The 19,830-nt window shown below is 35.0% G+C and overlaps 1 protein-coding gene across 1 annotated transcript in view; it reads right to left on the bottom strand.

Annotated features, from left to right (window-relative positions):
• Positions 1-19,830, bottom strand: part of ZNF804B (zinc finger protein 804B) — a 223,435-nt gene that overhangs the window by 98,245 nt on the left and 105,360 nt on the right. The window lies entirely within an intron of this gene.

The following is a 19,830-nucleotide window of genomic DNA, read 5'->3' as shown; positions in this document are numbered from 1 at the left end:
AGCGGGCCGGTTTGAGACTGAAGAGAGACAAGTGCAAGATCGGCGTTCTTCAGATTGAGTTTTTGGGGTTCCTCATCGACTCCTCTGGTATTCGCCCTGCCCCTTCCAAGGTGGATGCCATTAAACGGGCTCCTGTCTCTGCTAATAGGTCTGAGCTGCAGGCATTCCTCGGCCTGCTGAACTTCTATTCCATTTTTTTTGCCCCATAAGGCTTCGGTAGCGGAGCTCCTGGTGTTATGCATACAGCCTAGCCTCCTGCCTGATTACCCACCAGACACAACAATTTCCCCTGTTGAAATTCTGTCTATATTCACTCTGTTCTGATATGCAAACGATTAAACATGTTGTACAAGATTTCCCATGACGTGCATTCTCTCTAGAAGATCTGCATGAAGCAATGCATCATGAATTGGACATACAGTTATGATGCCATTGCCAAGCCCCCATAGAGGTTTTACTTACAATTACAGGGACTGTGTATATATATTTATTTCTTTTTTTCATGTTCTCATCGTATGCTAAATAAATAATAAATGTATTGTAACAGAAACTTTACTGGCTATCCCTAGGTATCTAAAACTTCCTTTGTAAATAAAATGTATTGCCTATGAATTTCCATCACTGAATTTCTCCACCAGTATAGCAGTGACCTTTGGGCAGAGGATTCTAGTAAGTTATTTGTTTTGTTTTGCACTTTTAGAGCAGCCATTTGGGATTCTTACAAAGAAAGGTCTGAGGGCATTCTTTCATTTAGCCTTCATTTTAACCACTTGCACTTGATGTGGCCACTGCTTCTAGTTAAAAAATAGGTTGGAGATTTTGGGCAAGCCATTTTCACATAAACATATAGCAGATAACATCATTAAACATTAAAATTAGATATGGAGATATTGAAACTTTGTGTTTCCCATTCCATCCCATTCCATTGGCTATTTGATTCCAAAATAATTCTGAACGGCTGACATATTGTAATTAAAAAGGAGAGAGAGGGACGGGAGGGAGGGAATGAGAGAGAGAGAGATCAATAAAGGACTATATTTGTAGCTCAGGGTTGAACGAGAGAGAGAAAGAGAGATGAATGTATGCCTAGATTAACTCATCATATATACTGCATTACCAAAGAAAATATACCAAAGGCCTCAAAAACGTACCCACGGCATGGCAGAAAAAGACTTGAGACAGACCACAGTTCCTTCAACAAAGCAGGTGTACTTTTGTGGTGCCATGACATTATTTAGTTGAGGTACTGTGAAGTCCCGTCCCCTCCCCCCGTCCTTACTAGATGGGCAGAAACCATTCAATAACAAAGTGCAAGTAATTGCATGAAAATAAGCAGATTTTAAAGAATGGCATTCAATGAATATTTTAGCATAATATGAAAGATATCTGTATCTAGCCCAAAATTTCAAACATTTGTTGATATTTGCAGAGGATTTAAACAATAAAAAATACCACTTTGTAATAGGAAATTCCATACCAAAATAATTAAAAATAAAATAATTAGAAACAGTGCAAAAGTTTCAATAAATCTCTCATTCATGTCCAGTGTACCACAAAAATACATTTATTTAAAGGAACATGCAGAATTATTATAATTAATAAATAAATAAATTATTTCTATTAATTAATAAAAATAATAAAATAGATGCAAAACTATACTAGTGATTTATCTACTGTTAAAGTAATGTTAACTTCCATTTGGACGCTTAGGAAATGATCTAACTGGCAACAGCTAAAGCTGTATGATACCAACATGTCTTTATAATCCAGATAACACACTGGCATTTATGCCCTGCTGCCTTAAGAATAGAGTGTCTGGTCACAGACAAAGCAGTGGTGGGTTTCAAATTTTTTTACTACTGGTTCGGTGGGTGTGGCTTGGTGGGTATGGCATGGCTTGATGGGCGTGGCTTGGTGGGCGTGGGAGGGGAAGGATACTGTAAAATCTCCATTCCTTCCCCAATCCAGGGGAAGGTTACTGCAAAATCCCCATTTCATCCTAATCAGCTGGGACTTGGGAGGCAGAGAACAGATGGGTGCGGGGCCAGTCAGAATTTTTACTACCGGTTCTCCAAACTACTCAAAATTTCCGCTACCAGTTCTCCAGAACTGGTCAGAACCTGTTGAAACCCACCTCTGAGACAAAGTGTCTCTAAAGATCATTGCCTGACCCATCCCTGTTTTAGTTTTCCATCCCCAAATCCAAGAAGACAGATGTTAGAGAGGGTAGCAGTTGGAACTTACTAAATTTGTATTTAAAGCATTTTAGAAGATTATATAAATGTTCAATAAGACAATCCCAGGTTGTTGTTATTTAAAATTAAAAAATGAAATAAAATGGAGTAATATGTATGTATGTATGTATGTATGTATGTATGTATGTATGTATGTGTGTATGTATTTCTCTTTAGCCAGGTTCTTCCTACGTAAACCAAGATTTTTATGCAGCCCTAGTTCAGTGAAATCCCAATCCACTAGTTTCTAGGCTTTTTTTGAAACTAGTGGATTGGGATTTCACTGAACTAGGACTGCATAAAAATCTTGGTTCACGTAGAAAGAACCTGGCTAAAGTGAAATACACATAAAAGCCCTTCAATCAGAGGGATTCCTGACATAGTGATAGGGACCATTTCTTTTAACATCAGTCTATTCGAATAACTCACTTAATTCTAGGACACTGGACTTCAGTACTGAGGTCTAAAGGTTTCCTTTTAAAGTTGAGGCCCTGTTCCAGATAAGACTGCAAACAGATGATTTATGACTGAAGAAGATAAATTCTGATAAAAACTATATTTTCCTGATCTTTTTTTTCAAAGAGAATGGAACAGTAAGCAGCTATTGATCTTCCTCAAGCACATATCTTTTGCAAATAGAACTTTTTGCTGTTCTGACTTAACAATGTTACAGCTAAGCACCATATTATAAAATAAAAATATATTTTGCAAAATGTATTTATTACAGGTGTGTCTTACTGGCCCTATCACATTTAGCAGCTTATGTCTTTTTAAAATCAAAACTGTTTTATGTGCAGACTAAGAAACCTGGAAGTCTTTTATTCATGCTCAAAGAACAAAAGTAAAGGAAATGTGGTTCAAAACCAAGATGTTGGAAGAGAAGATAGCTTTAAGGCTTAAGCATAAACTACACAAATGCACATTTTATATACACACATACTATATAGCCACGGAAGCATTAAAAACTGGTTATTTATCAAGGAAGCTTTATTCGGTGAACTGTATTTGTCCTGAACCAAAAAATGTCCTTGAAATAACTATCTGAAGAAAATGTAATATAAAAGGACAAATAAAAGTTTGGATTTGAGAATCTTAAGAAAATGTAGATTAATTTCAAAAAGGGATTTTTTAAAAAGTAAGAACTTTGTAAAGAGAATTTATATGCTGTTTCGGGAGACACATTTTTCTTTCCCTTCCTCCTATATACCATGCTGTCACCCCACATATATTGACTCAGGAATTCTGGGTTAACTCAAACTCTGAGTATGTTCAGCCTGGCAGCCCAAGAAGTCACATTGAGGGATGCAAAGTATAATAATGTCAGAGTCCTGGAATTATATATACTGCATACCCATGTTTCTCTGAAAATAAGACCGGGTCGTATATCAATTTTTGCTTCAAAAGATGCATTAGGGCTTATTTTCAGAGAAATATTGTACTAAATGTGCCTGGCGATCTTAATTGGGGCTTATTTTTGGGATAGGGCTTATATTACTGAAAAATCATCTAGGGCTTATTTTCCAGTTAGGGTCTTATTTTTGGGGAAACACTGTATGTGGAAAGAAAATGAAGCAGTTTCATTATCTGATGGCCCTCATGATAGTCGAAGTTGGATTTGGATAGTAAATTATTATTATTATTATTATTATTATTATTATTATTATTATTATTATTATTATTATTATTATTATTATTATTTATTAGATTTCTATACCGCCCTACTCCCGAAGGACTCAGGGCGGTGCACAGCCAAACAATAAAAACACATACAATACAAAATTTAAAAAATAGAATAAAATCAAATTAAATAATTTTGGCCCTGACAAATTTAAAACCCCAAACTTTTAAAACCAATTTAAAATTGAATATATAAATACTAAAAAATATTTAAAATTTTAAAAATCTTTTATAAAAGAGGGGGAAAATTAGGCCAGGCCGGCCTGGTGAAATAGTAAGGTCTTTAAGGCGCGGCAGAAGGTGCGCAGATCCGGGATCCTCCGTATCTCTGGGGGGAGCTCGTTCCAGATAGTAGGTGCCCCCACAGAGAAGGCTCTCCCCCTGGGGGCCGCCAGTCGGCATTGTTTGGCTGACGGCACCCGGAGGAGCCCCTCTCTATGGGAGCGTACCGGCCGGTGGGAGGCTATTGGTGGTAGTAGGCGGTCCCGCAAGTACCCGGGTCCTAAGCCATGGAGCGCTTTAAAGGTGGTAACCAAAACCTTGAAGCGCACCCGGAAGACCACCGGGAGCCAGTGCAGCTCGCGCAGGAGAGGTGTTACATGGGAATGCCATGTCGCTCCCATTACCACCCGCGCGGCCGCACTCTGCGCCAGTTGGAGCCTCCGGGTGCTCCTCAAGGGGAGCCCCATGTAGAGAGCGTTGCAATAGATAATAAATGCACTGAGGAAAGTAAAGCAAATAAAAAATTGTATTTTAGGCATTTTATGTAGCAAGTTTAGGATAGGTTTCCAGTCAGGATTCTGGATTAAAAAGAAGTAGATACTTTGCTGGCAGTGGATCCATGACACAATTGATACTGCCTGAAATGAATATTTTTCATATTTGGCTTTCTAAGAATAAAAAAAAATCCATAGTGACCAGGAGGTATTTATTCTCTAAACTCACTGAGAAGGCTAAAAGGATGTTTTTAATGTAATTTCTGTCATTCTCTCACTTCTCCCTCACTCTCCCCTGAAAATCTTGCTTTAGTCCAGTTTGACCTTGAGCTTTTTTCTGTAGATTTTCAGTTTAAAAGCCAATGCAGAAATATACAAAATAGGAAATCTGCTCTGAAAATAAAAATTTAGCTGAAAAGACAGTTTTCTATCTCCCACTCAGGAGTCATAACTGGCATACTGTAAAAGAAGTAGGTTATGCTCCTTCCTAGTTTCAGGAACTACAACTATGAATCTTATCATATGGTCAGTTCTGCAATTCCTCATTAAGTGTCTGGAGTGATATATGGGGAAGAAAGAGCTGTAGTAAAATAAAAGCCCAGTCAAATCTTGAGAAATCTTGAGAAACTATATTCTATTTATTTCTCTGAGTGAACCCTGATCATGGGAGCCTGAACTGTGAGGTAGAATGTGGAAAAAATTCTTAAAATAAAACATCAAAATCACCGGTGAGAAAGCTTTTTGTTTAGCAGAATAGTTAATTCATTCTGCGACATTTCTATTTCCTGTCATTTAATTTACACACTATTGTCAGAACTTAGAAATGCTGATAAAAGAGAAATGAATTAGCATATTTAACATCCTACTCTGATATTTATCCAGAGAGTACAGATTTATGTGATTTGCAAAACAGTTTTTTTTTTTTTTTTACTGGTAGACCTAGAAGTTGCTGCTATTATCTTCTCACAAATCCCAGGAGCCTTCATGGCTGATTGCACTCATGACTAATTAGAATTATGATTTTCATAGAGGCCTCCAGACCTCACTCTGTCATCAGAATGTAGAAGCAAATATACCATTTCTATGTTATCATCCTAATGAATATTCTTATTGGAGATTTTAATGGCTTTTTAATCCCTGTGTTATTATAAGCATTATTCAAGATATCATAAATGAATGTACTTAAATAAAATACGCCACCTCCTCTCCAAAACATAGAAAGTTATACTAAAATTAGTTGAAGGCTATGGCTTTGCAGTGAGGACATTTCTTAGTGCATGAACTGAATACAGACCACAAGCTTTCAAAGTCGTAGCTGGATGTGTTTGGGGGGAGGGGATGGAATTTGGAACGGTATCATCTATTTTCTCTGCTTATTGCTTTATATTGGATTGTCAACAACAAATCAGGTCACTGACTGTATAGTGGAGAAAATAAATATAGCAAATAAAATGGAGGCTGCATGGTTTTCCTGAACCTTTTAGATGTGACCAGTTTATTTGTCTAATTCTATCTGACCCAAATTGACTCTTCTGCCCCCAGACAGGGCCCCTACAGTCTCATCTAAACCAAAGAATAGAAGACTTCTCATCAACTGAGAGAACAATTGAAGGGCAGCCTTTTAAAAGTGCGGCACAATAGCAAGCTGAGAATTTCTGAGATTGATATTTAAACAACCTGATTACCTCAACACTCCATCTTCCTTTAATCCTTCTAAAAGGGCTGCTTTGCTTAACAATGAAAATAACCCCAAGGACATCAACAAGGGCTGTTTAATGTCTCCAAAATTGGACAGTTATCAGATCTCTAATATTCTTGTCTTCTAGCACTCAACTTCTGTAAAAAAAAAAAATTGCTTTCTCATTGCTGAGGAGAGGAAGAACTCCCTCTTATTTGAAAAGAGTCCACCTTAGGCATGAAGGCTGTCTTTGGGCTACTCACTTTTTCTCAACCCATCTCACCTCAAAAGAGTTGTTGTTGTAGGGACAACAGGATGAGGAGGGAATATTAGGTAGTTAGCTGCCTTGAGTAATTTATAAAAAATAATAAAGGCAGTATTTTTTTAAAAATCTAAAAAATCCTCCTAAAGTAAACATCATCAGCATGGTTATTCCCCTCAGAGTTGAGTTCTGTATTTTTCAATTTTTCACAACTGTACTGTGGTATGATCATCAGCTACCTAAAAAACATAATTTTGTAATACACTATTCAGAGTCAAATTTATTTATTTTATTCAGGTGAGCTTTATCTTATCACAATCAAAGTGACTTTTAGCGGAATGAGATCAGGAAGAATTTGAAAGAAATCAAATGCAAATATGACAATATTTGATTAAATTAAAGATTACAGTAAGTGTTAAAAGTAAAAGAAGGCAAAATAATGTTGCTTTACTTGACAAGGTAACAATAAATCTTTTTTTTTCTTTGTAGTGTTCTAGATCTTTTGCCGACACCAGGATTTAAAAAATGTTTTATGGATTTGCTGATAGATTAAGGATGAGATATGGGATGAAGAAATAACTAATTGTATGGGGGATAAAGAGTTATAATTTTTTTTTTTTTACTACCAGGCTTCAATACTTACTTGGGTGAAAGAATGGATTGGTTTGAGGAACAAAAGACTATTGACCTTGGAGGGACATGATCTCCAACTAGGTTGGCATGCTTTTTTATGGTATGGAAAAAACAAAATACATAGCTATTTCAAAAGACATTATATTAGGAATGCACTGTTATTAGTATGGGAGAAAATTAAAGAACAACACTATTTGAAAATACTGGTTTGGTTCTCCACAATGGAGGCACTGATTTATCCAAATGTTATTGATATGGAGAATGTTACCAGATATAAAGATATTTTAAATGAAAAGGGAGAACTTAAAACCAAGCAGGAATTGAGTGATCAAGGGATTGAGATAATATGGTAGTCATATGTGCAGATACAATCTAGATATGAGAAGGATATTAAAATGTATGATTTCTATAAAGAATTAACAGAATTAGACCAGATGTTAACAGGGATAGATGAAAAGTTAATAAAGAAAACATATAGCTATTGTTAAGTATTAAGATGGAAGATGAACAAGTAAAAGAGACAATGATAGTATGGACTAAACATTTTGGTTATCCGATTGAGTTAAATAAATGGCAGAAACTATGGGATAGAAATTATAAATTAACAATGTCTACTGCATACAAAAAAAATCTTCATAATGTTTTATATATGGCATTTTCCGCCCTCAAGGTTAGCAAAGATGTTTAAGGATAAATCTGCAAAATGTTGGAAATGCCATCAGACATCTGGTTCATACTACTATATGTGGTCAAAAAGCGAAAAAATATTGGAGAAAAATACATACACGGCTGGAAAAAATGATAAAATAGCATACTGATTTGAAACCAGAGACATTTTTGTTGGACATTTTACCAGACAAGTATAATAAAGGGAATGTATATTTGATTTTACATGTACTGACTGCAGCTAGAATTGTATTTGCACAACAATGGAAAAATGAAGATATCCCAACAAGTGAAAATGTGATTTAAAAAATACTAGAATCTGCAGAAATGACTAGGCTAACACTTATAATAAGAAAAAGAAAGAAACTGAATATTGACTTGGGACTTATTTTATCAATGGTTAGCTGACAAAAACAGGAGCTAGAAATAGGGAAATATATGGAAGGATCCGTAATATAAGGAAGGTATGTTAAATTGGTTTAACAAATATCGTTATTATTATTAATATTATAATTGATACTAATGTAATGAATACTGTTGTAAACATTTTGACTATTATTTCCTAAAACGACTTGTAACAAGACAACACACTGTTCAATTGAAATTGGAATTTTTATATGTTATAAAATAAAAAACTTGAAAAAAAGAGTTATAAATCGTTTATACTTATGATGAAGGTTGGAAGTACCTTCCTTCCTTCCCTCCTCCCTCCCTTCCTTCCTTCCTTCCCTCCCTCCCTCCTTCCCTCCTTCCTTCCTTCCTTTTTGTCCTGCACTTTTTATTTTTTTATTCTCTTCTTTCTCCAAGTTTAATTTGTAATAATTTTTATATAGTAATTAATTTTTAAATAAAAATTATATTAAAAAGGAAATATTTTACTGTTAATGTCACAGAATGCAGCAGCAGTCACCTTCCTTTTGTTTGCATTGATTTTGTTTTTACAGTTTTACAATGTTTTCAACTATTAGTTTTTATGAAACTCTATATCAATTGCAAATGCAAAATACTTTCCAGAATAATTCTTTCTATTATTTATATTGATGTTATTATAGTTTTTATTAGCATTTGTAACCTAAAACTATGTTTGTGTTAGTAGCCCAGTACTATCAACCATGACTTGAAAATATCCTCTAGAAATAGATATCTGGTAATCTATCCTTGTCTGGAGAGAAAGACTTGGAACCTAGAATGTAACACAAATTCCAGGAAGAAAAAAAAGTTGGTAGATTTTTATTTATTATATCCTAATCATTGTATTTTTTGTTCAGATCTTAATAGGCTCCTTTGGGAGCCTATATTGGCTGAAATGCAAGAATTACTGAACCTAAGGATAGACAGATTCGACAAAAGCTATTTTAGTCCCCATAATTTTAAAGTTTAATATGTATGTACATATGTGTATATAAGTATGGGTCAAGCCTATTATTTTTATTTATTATTATCATTTTAAAACATTCACCATCTTTTTCCATCAAACAATTTCAAAGTAATAATATATGTATTATCTATCTAAGTAGATAAAATACAGCAACTGTTCTATTGAATTCAGTGGAGCTTACTTTTATAAGTCTTAACAATTTTTACAATATTTTATAACATTTCTACAATTACGTGATCAAAACTAGAAGTGAATGTAACTGAGTAACTCTTCAATTGTTTAATATGCATAAAATATTGAAAGTATAATGAAAATCTTCAGAGGGGCTATAGCTTTCCTAGTTATAATTTCTCTTAAACCACACTTTGCAAAAAGGAATGAGAGTGGGGAAGGAAGAACTATTCTATAGAATCTAAAAATATATTACTCTCAGTTAACAAGTATGCATATGTGAGAACAGGAATAACTCTGTGTTGAATAAAAGGACCACAGCTCACCAATAAATCATATATTTCACATCTCCAGAGAGGATCTCTAATTAAAGCTTGGAAAGATTTCCATGTAATGTCATAACTTAGACCTTAAGTTTCTCTTTGGACATATATCATAATACATGGCCAAGGAAGATAACCAATAGCAATAGCCTAGAGTATTATTTATCAAAAATTCCTTTCTTAAAGTTAAGGAGTTTGTCTTATATTTTCCCAATAGTCTTTGAGGCAGAAGATAAAGACCTTTTCATTGACCATTATATTTTAAACTTTCTTTGGATCAGCAGACTTCATAGGAAGGAGAAAAGGTAAGTTAGACTGATGTAAGCACAGTACTCAAATTCCTGTTTTCTATGTGCTTTTCTACTTTTCTAATTCAGTAACTAATGATTGATGTGAATTCTCCCTATGTAATATACTTTTAAAATTCAGTAACTAATGGTTTCACATTGAATCAACCACAATTTATTTAATGTAGCATTTTAGCTTTCTGAGTCAATATTTTTGAAATTTGCTTTTTAAAATGTCTTGATATAAAAGCTGAAATAATGTGTGTTGACTAAAAGCAATAAAAATGAAATAAATGAAATTGGCCAAATTAGAGAATATGAGCAATTAGCTTGAAGAGCCACTAATTTCACAAAATATAGAAAAACATAGACACATACTGGCATACTTTCTGTGCCTGATTTTCTTTTCTAGAGATTTTATGGTTGGATGGCTCGATGCAGCCTAACATGTGAGATTGGAAGGTTCTGCAAACTGTTATCAAGGACTGACATATTAATATCTTAATAGTAGAATACTATTGCAGGAAACAGATGTCCCATTTTTAATTTTTCCCTATTATTCCATCTATATACCGACCAGTACGCTCCCATAGAGAGGGTCTTCTCAGGGTACCGTCGGTCAAACAATGTTGACTGGCGGCCCCCAGGGGAGAGCCTTCTCTGGGGGGGCACCTGCCCAGAGATACGGAGGATCCTGGATTTGTGCACTTTCTGCCGTGCCCTCAAAACATTCTTATTCCAGCAGGCTGGTCTGCCTTACTTCCCTTTTAATTGCTTTTAAATTTGTTTTATAAATTGGGGTGTTTTAAATTTGTTATGGGCCAAAGTATTTAATGTATTTTTAAATGGTGTTTTAACATTTGTACTATGTAAACGTTTGTGTATTTTATCTTTTGGCTGTTCACCGCCCTGAGTCCTACAGGAGTAGGTCAGTATATAAATTTAATTAATAAATAATAAATTAATTAATAAATATATCTCCTGGCTCTTCGCTTGTGATTAACAAAGTCCTTTTCATATTGTTTAGCAGGATACTATACACTGCATATGGTCAAGTTTATAACAATTTTTATGTTTAGCTGCTCAACTATTAAAAATAACTTGTGAAGCCCTGCTTAGCATTTGCATGGTTTATAAATTGATATTACATTATCTAAAAATATCTATATATTTAGCCTATGCATTTAGATTTAGTAGGCAAATTGTAGATGACCAGGCTGAGAGGTCAACTGCACCATCAGTTTGGAGTTCCTTCATGCCCCCAAGAGATCTAAATTCAGCCCACTTTGAATTCTGTTGACTCTTATCTACTGCCAATTTGCCTTGACTTTAATTGTTCAAATTCTTGTTTAAAGGTAGCATGAAATAAACTCATTTTGGCCCTAACCTCTTGATTTCTTGAACCTAACACTAATACTAATATGGCAAAAAGGAAATATTTGCTGAAACAATATGAAATGCCCTCAAAATTCTGGATCTACATACAAGACTTCTGAGGATCAGACATGTAGGTCTTGAAACTTCTGGTTATATAATTATGATGAATGTGATTTTCAAACCGTTACTCTGTTACCTATTCTTCAAATATTGCTACGAAAATGGAAAGGGCTCAAAAAAGAACTGGGGAAGTCCAGGCATTTTTACTTACAGGGAACCCACTGTAGTACCCAGCAAGCCAAACAGCTGGAGCAGAGGTTGGGTGCCCACAATCATTTGTGACAAGATGTCTGCACAACATGGTGGGGAGAGAAAGGAAGAATCAAGATACAAGACCAACCACACCCTGCCATATGTCAAAAACATTTTGGAAGCTACAGAACGCAGCTTCCAAGATCTGTAAGTAGGCATCACACACCACTAAGAGACTACAATATGAGGAAAAATTATGCATTATAAAGATCATTTGGAAGTGGGACATACTTCCAATGTAATCTACTGAATCCCCTGCATGGATTACCCCTGTGATTATATAGGACAGACAAGGAGGAAGCTAACCGTCAGATTGCAAGAACGCAAGTGAGCGGTCAGACGAGGCCCAAACTCATTAGTAGCCTCACACTGCAATGAACAAGGATAAATATTCAATTTTCCAACTACCATGAATGTTGGATGAACAGGCACAAAAACAGTCAGGGAAGTGATTTAAGCCTGGGGAACAGGTCCCTCATCAGTCAACAGGAGTGCTGATTTACCACCAGCCTATCAAGTACTTAGAAAGTGAAGGTTGGGCAGCATAAGTAAATGACAGCTAATGACTTAAAATCTAACCATCAACACACACACCCCAGATTAACATCTAAAAAGATACTTACAACAGGCACTATAAGTACCACACACAGAACAGCACACGCTCTGCTAGAGAAAAGTTCCCTGAAGTTGGGCTCCAGGACGAGTCCGAAAGCTCGGAAAACAAAACCTCTGATGTCGGTGAACGACCCAGATTGCATCCTGCAACATTATCTTGGGATACCTTCATTCACCTTAATTCATTTTTACTTTGTACCTGACAGACTAGTTTTCCATTTAGCCCAGTGATTATTAATATTTTTTGCCGGGGATGCCTGTTTTATTTTGTTTTATGTAGCTCTTGAGAACAGTAATGGCATCGCTTGCAATGGCAAGTGATGCCATTGATTGGCAGGGGTGATTGGGAAGGGTTTTTTTAAAAATTTTTGTTTATTAGAGGTAGACAAACAAAAACATACACACATACAATACTCAACATAAACAGACTAAACATTTAAATCAAGTCTTGCAACTTGAGTCTAAGAAAAAAGAAAGTTACTTCGGATATATATATATATATATACATATATACATATATACATATATACATATATACATATATACATATATACATACATACATACATACATACATACATACATACATACATACATACATACATATATATATATATATATATATATATATATATATATATATACACACACACACACACACACACACACACACACACACACACACACACACACCTTTCATTATATAACGATATTTTAGGATTATTTCTTGATTTTTGTTTCCTTTGTTGGTATTCCCTTTCTATTCTACTAATTATTTTTATTTCCTTTTCCTTTTCTCTAACCAATCGTACTATCGTTGCCACACTATGTAGTTCTCAGTGTCTTCCTTTTTTTGTATTTCTTTGGTAAGCCTGTCCATCTCTGCACATTCCATTACTTTTTGTATTATTTTATCCTCCAATGGCATATCTTCTAATTTCCACATTTGTGCGAATGTGATTCTTGCTGCTGTCAGTATATGGATTATCAAATATTGTATTTCTTTTTCATATTTATTTGTTAATATTCCTAATAGGTATGTTTCTGGTTTCAGTGGCAGTTTCTGGGTTGTAATTTCTTCTAATTGTTTTTGGATCATTTTCCAAATTTTTTTTGCCTTTTGGCACGACCACCACATGTGATAGTATGTCCGTTTGTGTAGTCTGCATTTCCAACAGTCCTGTGTAGTGTTAGGGAACATCTTTGCCAGATGTGCAGGGGGGGAGATGCCACCTGTAGAACATTTTGTAAAAATTTTCCTTATAGGGCACAGACATTGTCAGTTTGGTATTTACTTTCCATATTTTTTCCCATTTATCGAGTTCAATATTATATCCGAAATTTTTTGCCCATGTAATCATATTCTCTTTCACCACTTCTTCTTCCAATTTGTATTTAAGTAAATAGTTATAAATTTTAATTATTAATTTATCATCTGATCCCATTAGAATTTTATCCAAATCGTTCTGTTCTTTTTGGATTCCAAATTTTTTCATATCCATCTTATGTCTTGATTTTATTTGTAAATACAGCCACCAATCAATGTCTGTACCCTGTTCTTTCAGTTCTTTTCTTGTCTTCATTTCTCCTTCCCCTTTCAGCAATTCATCGTATGTTCTCATCTTTTCTATGTCCATTGTATTTGGGTATATTTGGGCCTCCATGGTTGAGAGCCACCTTGGGATTTTGTCATAGTGGTTTTTCCTAATTTCTGTCCAAGTCTTTGCAATGAAATGTCTTCTAAAGTGTTTGTGTTGTCTGAATTTCTCCTCCCATAGAAATGCATGCCATCCTTTCAGCAGATTGAATCCCTCTAGTGCCAACATGCATTTGTTTTTTAATGTTATCCAATCTTTTATCCATGTTAGTAATGCTGCTTTGTAATAAATTTGCCAGTCCGGTAGTCCTAGGCCACCCCTCTCTAGTGTCTTGAAGGTGTTTCAATTTGATTCTTGTCCTTTTTCCTTGCAAGATGTATTTTGATATCATTTTATCAAGGTCTTTAAAGTAAGTTTTTCCTAGATTTATTGGTATTACTTGAAATAAATACAGTATTTTTGGCAAAATGTTCATTTTAATGGAGGCGATTTTACCTAAAAGTGATAGTCGTAATTTGCTCCATGTATCTAGATCTTTTTGTATTTGTTTGGCCAGTTTATTATAGTTATCTTTTTTGAGTGTTTATACTTTATTAGTGAGCCAAATTCTTAAATATTTTACTTTTGTTGTTGTCTGTATTTCTAATATGTCTTCCAATTCTTTCTCCTGTGTTTTCGTCAGATTTTTCGTTAATAGTTTTGTTTTTTGTTTATTAATTTTCAATCCTGCTACTTTTCCGTATTGATCTATTTTCTCTAATAATTTCATTCCTGATTGTTTTGGTTGTTCTAAGATAAATACCACATAATCGGCAAATGCTTGATTGAGAAGAAGGGGTTTTTTTCTAATGTTGAAAGAGCTTTGGTATTTTTCAGAGAAAAACAACTTTATCAAAGTAGGAGAATTTAAGACATTTTATTTCCATGTTTGGGATAAAACAAATGTCCTAAAGGTTTTCTCTAGCTTGGAGAAATATGAGTTTGACATGGAAACTTTCACAAGCAATGAAAATTTGGCTGCACTGGGGAAAATCACAACTTATGGCAGTACCATACCTGTATTAAATTTACATTTCAGACAGTTACTGAAGCCCCACTGTCAAGAATAAAAATGTCAATAGCTATAGAAGGTTTAAAACAATGAACTAAATGAGCATAAGCATAATATTTTAAAAGGCTTGTTGGAGCCAACCTATATGACATTATATACTAGGACAGAAACATCATAACTCATATACCATGCATGGAAGGATAAATTTAATAGCACAAAATGGATAGAATGGAAAGCTGAGGTTATATGTAATTCAGTTCTGACATTCAATCCTGACTGATAACAGAAATGCCATTAGCAAAATTGAAATTCAGGCAGACAGAAAAAGTACCAAGCATAGCCAATCCATAGGCTATGGTCAATTAGGACAGAGGGAGACAATTTATCCAAGTGATAGATTATAGTGATCATGGTACACTACCAATCACTCCTGTAAGTAGAAAGTAGAACAAAGCAATAACATGATTTTAGGTACCAGGGAATACAAATTTATTTGGGAGCAAGTCAATTAAATTAAGTGGGGTCTACTTCCATGCAGAATTAAGCAATGTCTATTGAGACTGATAGTGCAAAGGGAAAAAAATGGCATAAGATATTGGTTTTATCCCTATCTTCTTTCCTAGCTAAGCAGCTAAGAAATCTTGTAGTACAATGTAGTACAATTCTTTAAATCATGTAACTGAATAGCTTTTTATCTTGGTGATCCTCTGATGGAGGAGAAAAATATAATCTCTCTACCACTCCTTCCAGCCATCTATGTCGTCTAATTAGGTCATTGTCCCATGCAGAGAAAGCGCTGGGTTAAGAATAAGCTTACAGTAAGAACGCCTTCTCCAATCATAGGTTCCAAATACGACAGGATGATAGATGCCTTTAAAGTCATATTCTGAGCAAGTGCATATTTTTAATCTATCTTCTGTTATATGGCTTCCCCTCTGATTGGCTCGGGGTTACTGCCTGCAGAATTTCGTCTTATTGCTGCTTTTGTGGAAGGAGGATGGCACAAAGCCAGAATAGCTTGAAAGGAAGGAAGGCCTTTGCTAAATGCCCACTGAGAGGATGGGAAGAACAGGGACAGGGCTTGACTGCACTTTATTATTAGCTGGGGCAAGGTGACTCAGATTCCCCTCGTGATTCTCTTTGTCAGAGCAAAAAACCAATCTGATTTACCTTGATGGAACCCTTTGCTTTACTTCTGGCTTTTGTGACACTCAAGAGAGCTGCAAATATATTCTCTGCCTCCAATTTTCAAGCCACAGAGAGAAGTAGCAAAAAATCAGTTCCACATACAAATTGAGAGGTTTCTGTGCAGCTGTTGCAGATCAGAAACCTCTTCTAATTTTTATTAATGATGCAGGGTGCTGAAGGTTAGGTGGCTTCACTATTGAAGGCAGGGGTAAAGGGGCAACTAAGAGCCTTGGTGGCGCAGTGGTTAGAGTGCAGTACTGCTGGCTACTTCTGCTGACTACCGGCTGCCTGCAATTTGGGCAGTTCAAATCTCACCATGCTCAAGATTGACTCAGCCTTCCATTCTTCCGAGGTGGGTAAAATGAGGACCCAGATTGTTGGGGGCAATATGTTGTCTCTGTAAACTGCTTAGAGATGGCTGTAAAGAATTGTGAAGCGGTATATAAGTCTAAGTGCTATTGCTATTGCTTTATGACCTGTGAACCAACTGCCAACTTCTTCCCATGCTGGCTCAGGAATTCTGACAACTGAAGTCCACAGGTCATAAAGGGGCCATAGTTCCCATCCCTGGTTTATGGGATTCTGATTGCAGTAGTGTTTCTATATGCATCTGCACAAAAGGGGCATGGCTACTGCATCTTGTATTATCACTGCCATTTTGGCTATTTTGACTCTCCTTGCAGATGCTGTCACTCTGCTGTTTTACAATCAGCTTTACAAATTCTCCTTTCAAGTATTTGCACTATTATTAAACAGAAAAATTAAAGTAGACACAGAAGACATAAAGCTAAATCCTGAAACAGGATATTTATGGAAATTTGTGAGGATTTATTGTTATCTATGCCATCCAAATATGATGAGGGTTTTTTTTTTTTTTGATCCAAATAGAAGAAGTGTTATAGCAACCTAACAGAAAGCTTTCTACTATTCTTCAGGCTTACCTGAGGATCAAAAATTATTTGCTAACATTTGACTTTCTAGCCCAGAAATCCATTACTCTCTTAAAAGGAATTATCTTAGGCAACTGTGCTGAAGATTTTTACTGAATAAATTCAGCCTATATTATTATCTATCACATATATATGTATACATGTATACATGCACATATGTTCCAGCACACAAAAAAAAGAACTTACAAAACTGCATAATTTCTCTCCATCATCCTTATATTGTAGTTCACTTTTTAGTAATTAAACAGACTTCACACTTCATTGCATAGGTAATTCACAATGACAGAAATCTGTCTCTTATTAAACAACAAACAATAATTCCATACTTCCCTTCTTACCTTTTCCTTGCAATAAACAAGTAAATCATCGGACAATTTTCAAAAAGAGACTGGAGAGCTATTTGACTGAGTCGGTATAAGATACCTGCATTGAGCAGGGAGTTGGACTAGAAGATGTCTGAGGTCCTTCCAGCCCTATAATTCTGCGATAAATAATACAGGGATTAATCTACAGAACATTCTGTTTTCTGTTGGAATGTTGTGAGGTTTTGTGAGGTCCAGTTGGGATGGACATAACATTCTGGAGATAGTTTCCATGCTTTTGAGACTTATTTTCTCGAAAGTGGATTTGTGCTGCTTCTCACTTCTCCTGAAAGTAGCACAGCAGTAGCAGCTCTACTTTTATTTTATCATATGTTTAAACTGCCCATCTTACCTAAGTGAGTCTTCCACATAGAAAAGAAGCAACTTCTCTTATAGGAACACTCATATGGGAATTAAGAGCCACTAAACTCAGAAGGATTTATTCTGAGTAGACATTAGTTCGTATCTGTTGGAACTGGTAGGGCAAAGGAAAAAAATGACCAGGAAGATTCTGGTTCTAGACCAGTTTCTAACAGATATGAGTTCATTAGCCAGGGTAAAGATTTTTGCAATCCACAATTGATCAGTATCTTCTATAATAGACATGGGACAATCTTTAGCCTCCTGAGCTACATCTTTGTGGCTAGCAACCACAATTTCTCACTTTTTTGAAGTAGAAAGTTCGTCACTGACAGAGAAACTTTGAATGTCTAAGAGTCCTAGTGACTGCTATAAACACCTCACTGATAGAATTATTGAAAATTAAGCTTGTATCTAAGACTCAAATCTTCTGCTCAAAATAAAATTCCCTATCCCACCAGGCTTGAAATTTTAAATTTAAATCTGGATAACCACGAACTACGCCATTCTAACCTATGCTTAGGTCATAAGATTATTTACCAAAACATTTTACCTGTAAATGAGTACTTTAATTTCAACCCTAATTACACAAGGGCTATCAATAGATTCAAACTCAATGTAAATTGCTCTAATCTTGATTGTAGGAAATATGACTTCTGCAATAGTAAATGTCTGGAACACTCTACCTGATCCTGTTGTTAGTCTTTCTAATCCCCATACCTTAAACTGTCTACTGTGAACCTTACACATTTCTTAAGAGGTCCCTATGGGGGCGTGCATAAGCGCACCAGCGTGCCTTCTGTCCCTGTCCTACTGTCCCCATTTATATGTAATCATTCTATTTGTATGGCTATCTTTTGCCTATTTATATCCTTTTATTTGTGCCAATTTTTTTTGTCATGTTTCCATGTCTATGTCTATACTGTTACTTGTTTCCTTATACTTGTTGACAAATAAAATAAATAAATAAATAAATAAATAAAATAAATAACTGTGATATGGATTTGTTATAAGTAAAAATGAAAACAGGAGGTGACTGGTGGTGGGTAGATGAATTTTGTGGGTAATTTCCTGCTTCTTCTAACAGGTCAGTCTCAATTGATAAAGTTGTGTACATTGGTTAAAATTAAGGTTCTTTAGGTTGTTCAAGCCTAAAAAATCTATTATCACTTAAGTGTTTGTGCTGCATAATTTATTTAATAATCTGCATATAATTCTGAAAAATAAATATTAATTAAACGTATCAATTTATATAGCTAATGTTGCGAGAGAGATAATGGAAAGGTGAAAGCCTACAATGGCTATTAGCCACTTGGAAGCAAGTCTTCACAAGAAACTGGCTGCTTAGTTTATAATATGTTGTCCTCCAAATATGCCTGAGAGTCTTCTAATAGTTCTCTGATAAGCCTTTTGTAGAGAACCAAAAGCAAAGCTTCCTAAAGTTCATTCGTATCGGCACCTTTGTTATATGCAATTACTTTGCAGATACATTGGATCTACAATTACTATGATAATTCAATAAGCAAAAGCAAAAATTCTTAATAAGTTTTGATTTATTGAATTGTTTCTCTAACTTGGAGGTTGTTATAAATTGCTTTTTCTATTTCAGTTTACAAAACTCCTTTTTTCTCTGCCACAATGTATTGAAGACTTTTGGCTTTAAAGTGGAACAAGCAATAAAATCTGCTTGATTACACCTACTTACTACTTTATTTGATAGATTAAAAGGACCTAAGCATTGTAATTTGTAGATTAAGAAATAAAGCTTACAGCAGAAGGATAAGGATAATTTTATTTCTATATCGCCCCTCTCCCGAAGGACTCGGGGCAGTGTACAGCCAGGTAAAAACACAATACAAATATCACAATTTAAATTTAAAAAATTATTAAAAGTATTACATTTAAGGCCAATTAACTAAAAAACCCAAAAATTTAAGAATTCCAAATTTAAAACTCAATTTATGAAGCTAGCCCTGCCTGTCAGAAGGGCTAG

Source organism: Pantherophis guttatus, chromosome 4 (genome assembly GCF_059756535.1).
Source record: "Pantherophis guttatus breed Tessera chromosome 4, ASM5975653v1, whole genome shotgun sequence".
NCBI classification, from domain to species: Eukaryota; Metazoa; Chordata; class Lepidosauria; order Squamata; family Colubridae; genus Pantherophis; species Pantherophis guttatus.
The sequence above is the reverse complement of the archived record's forward strand: the minus strand, read 5'-3'. Positions and strand labels throughout refer to the sequence as shown.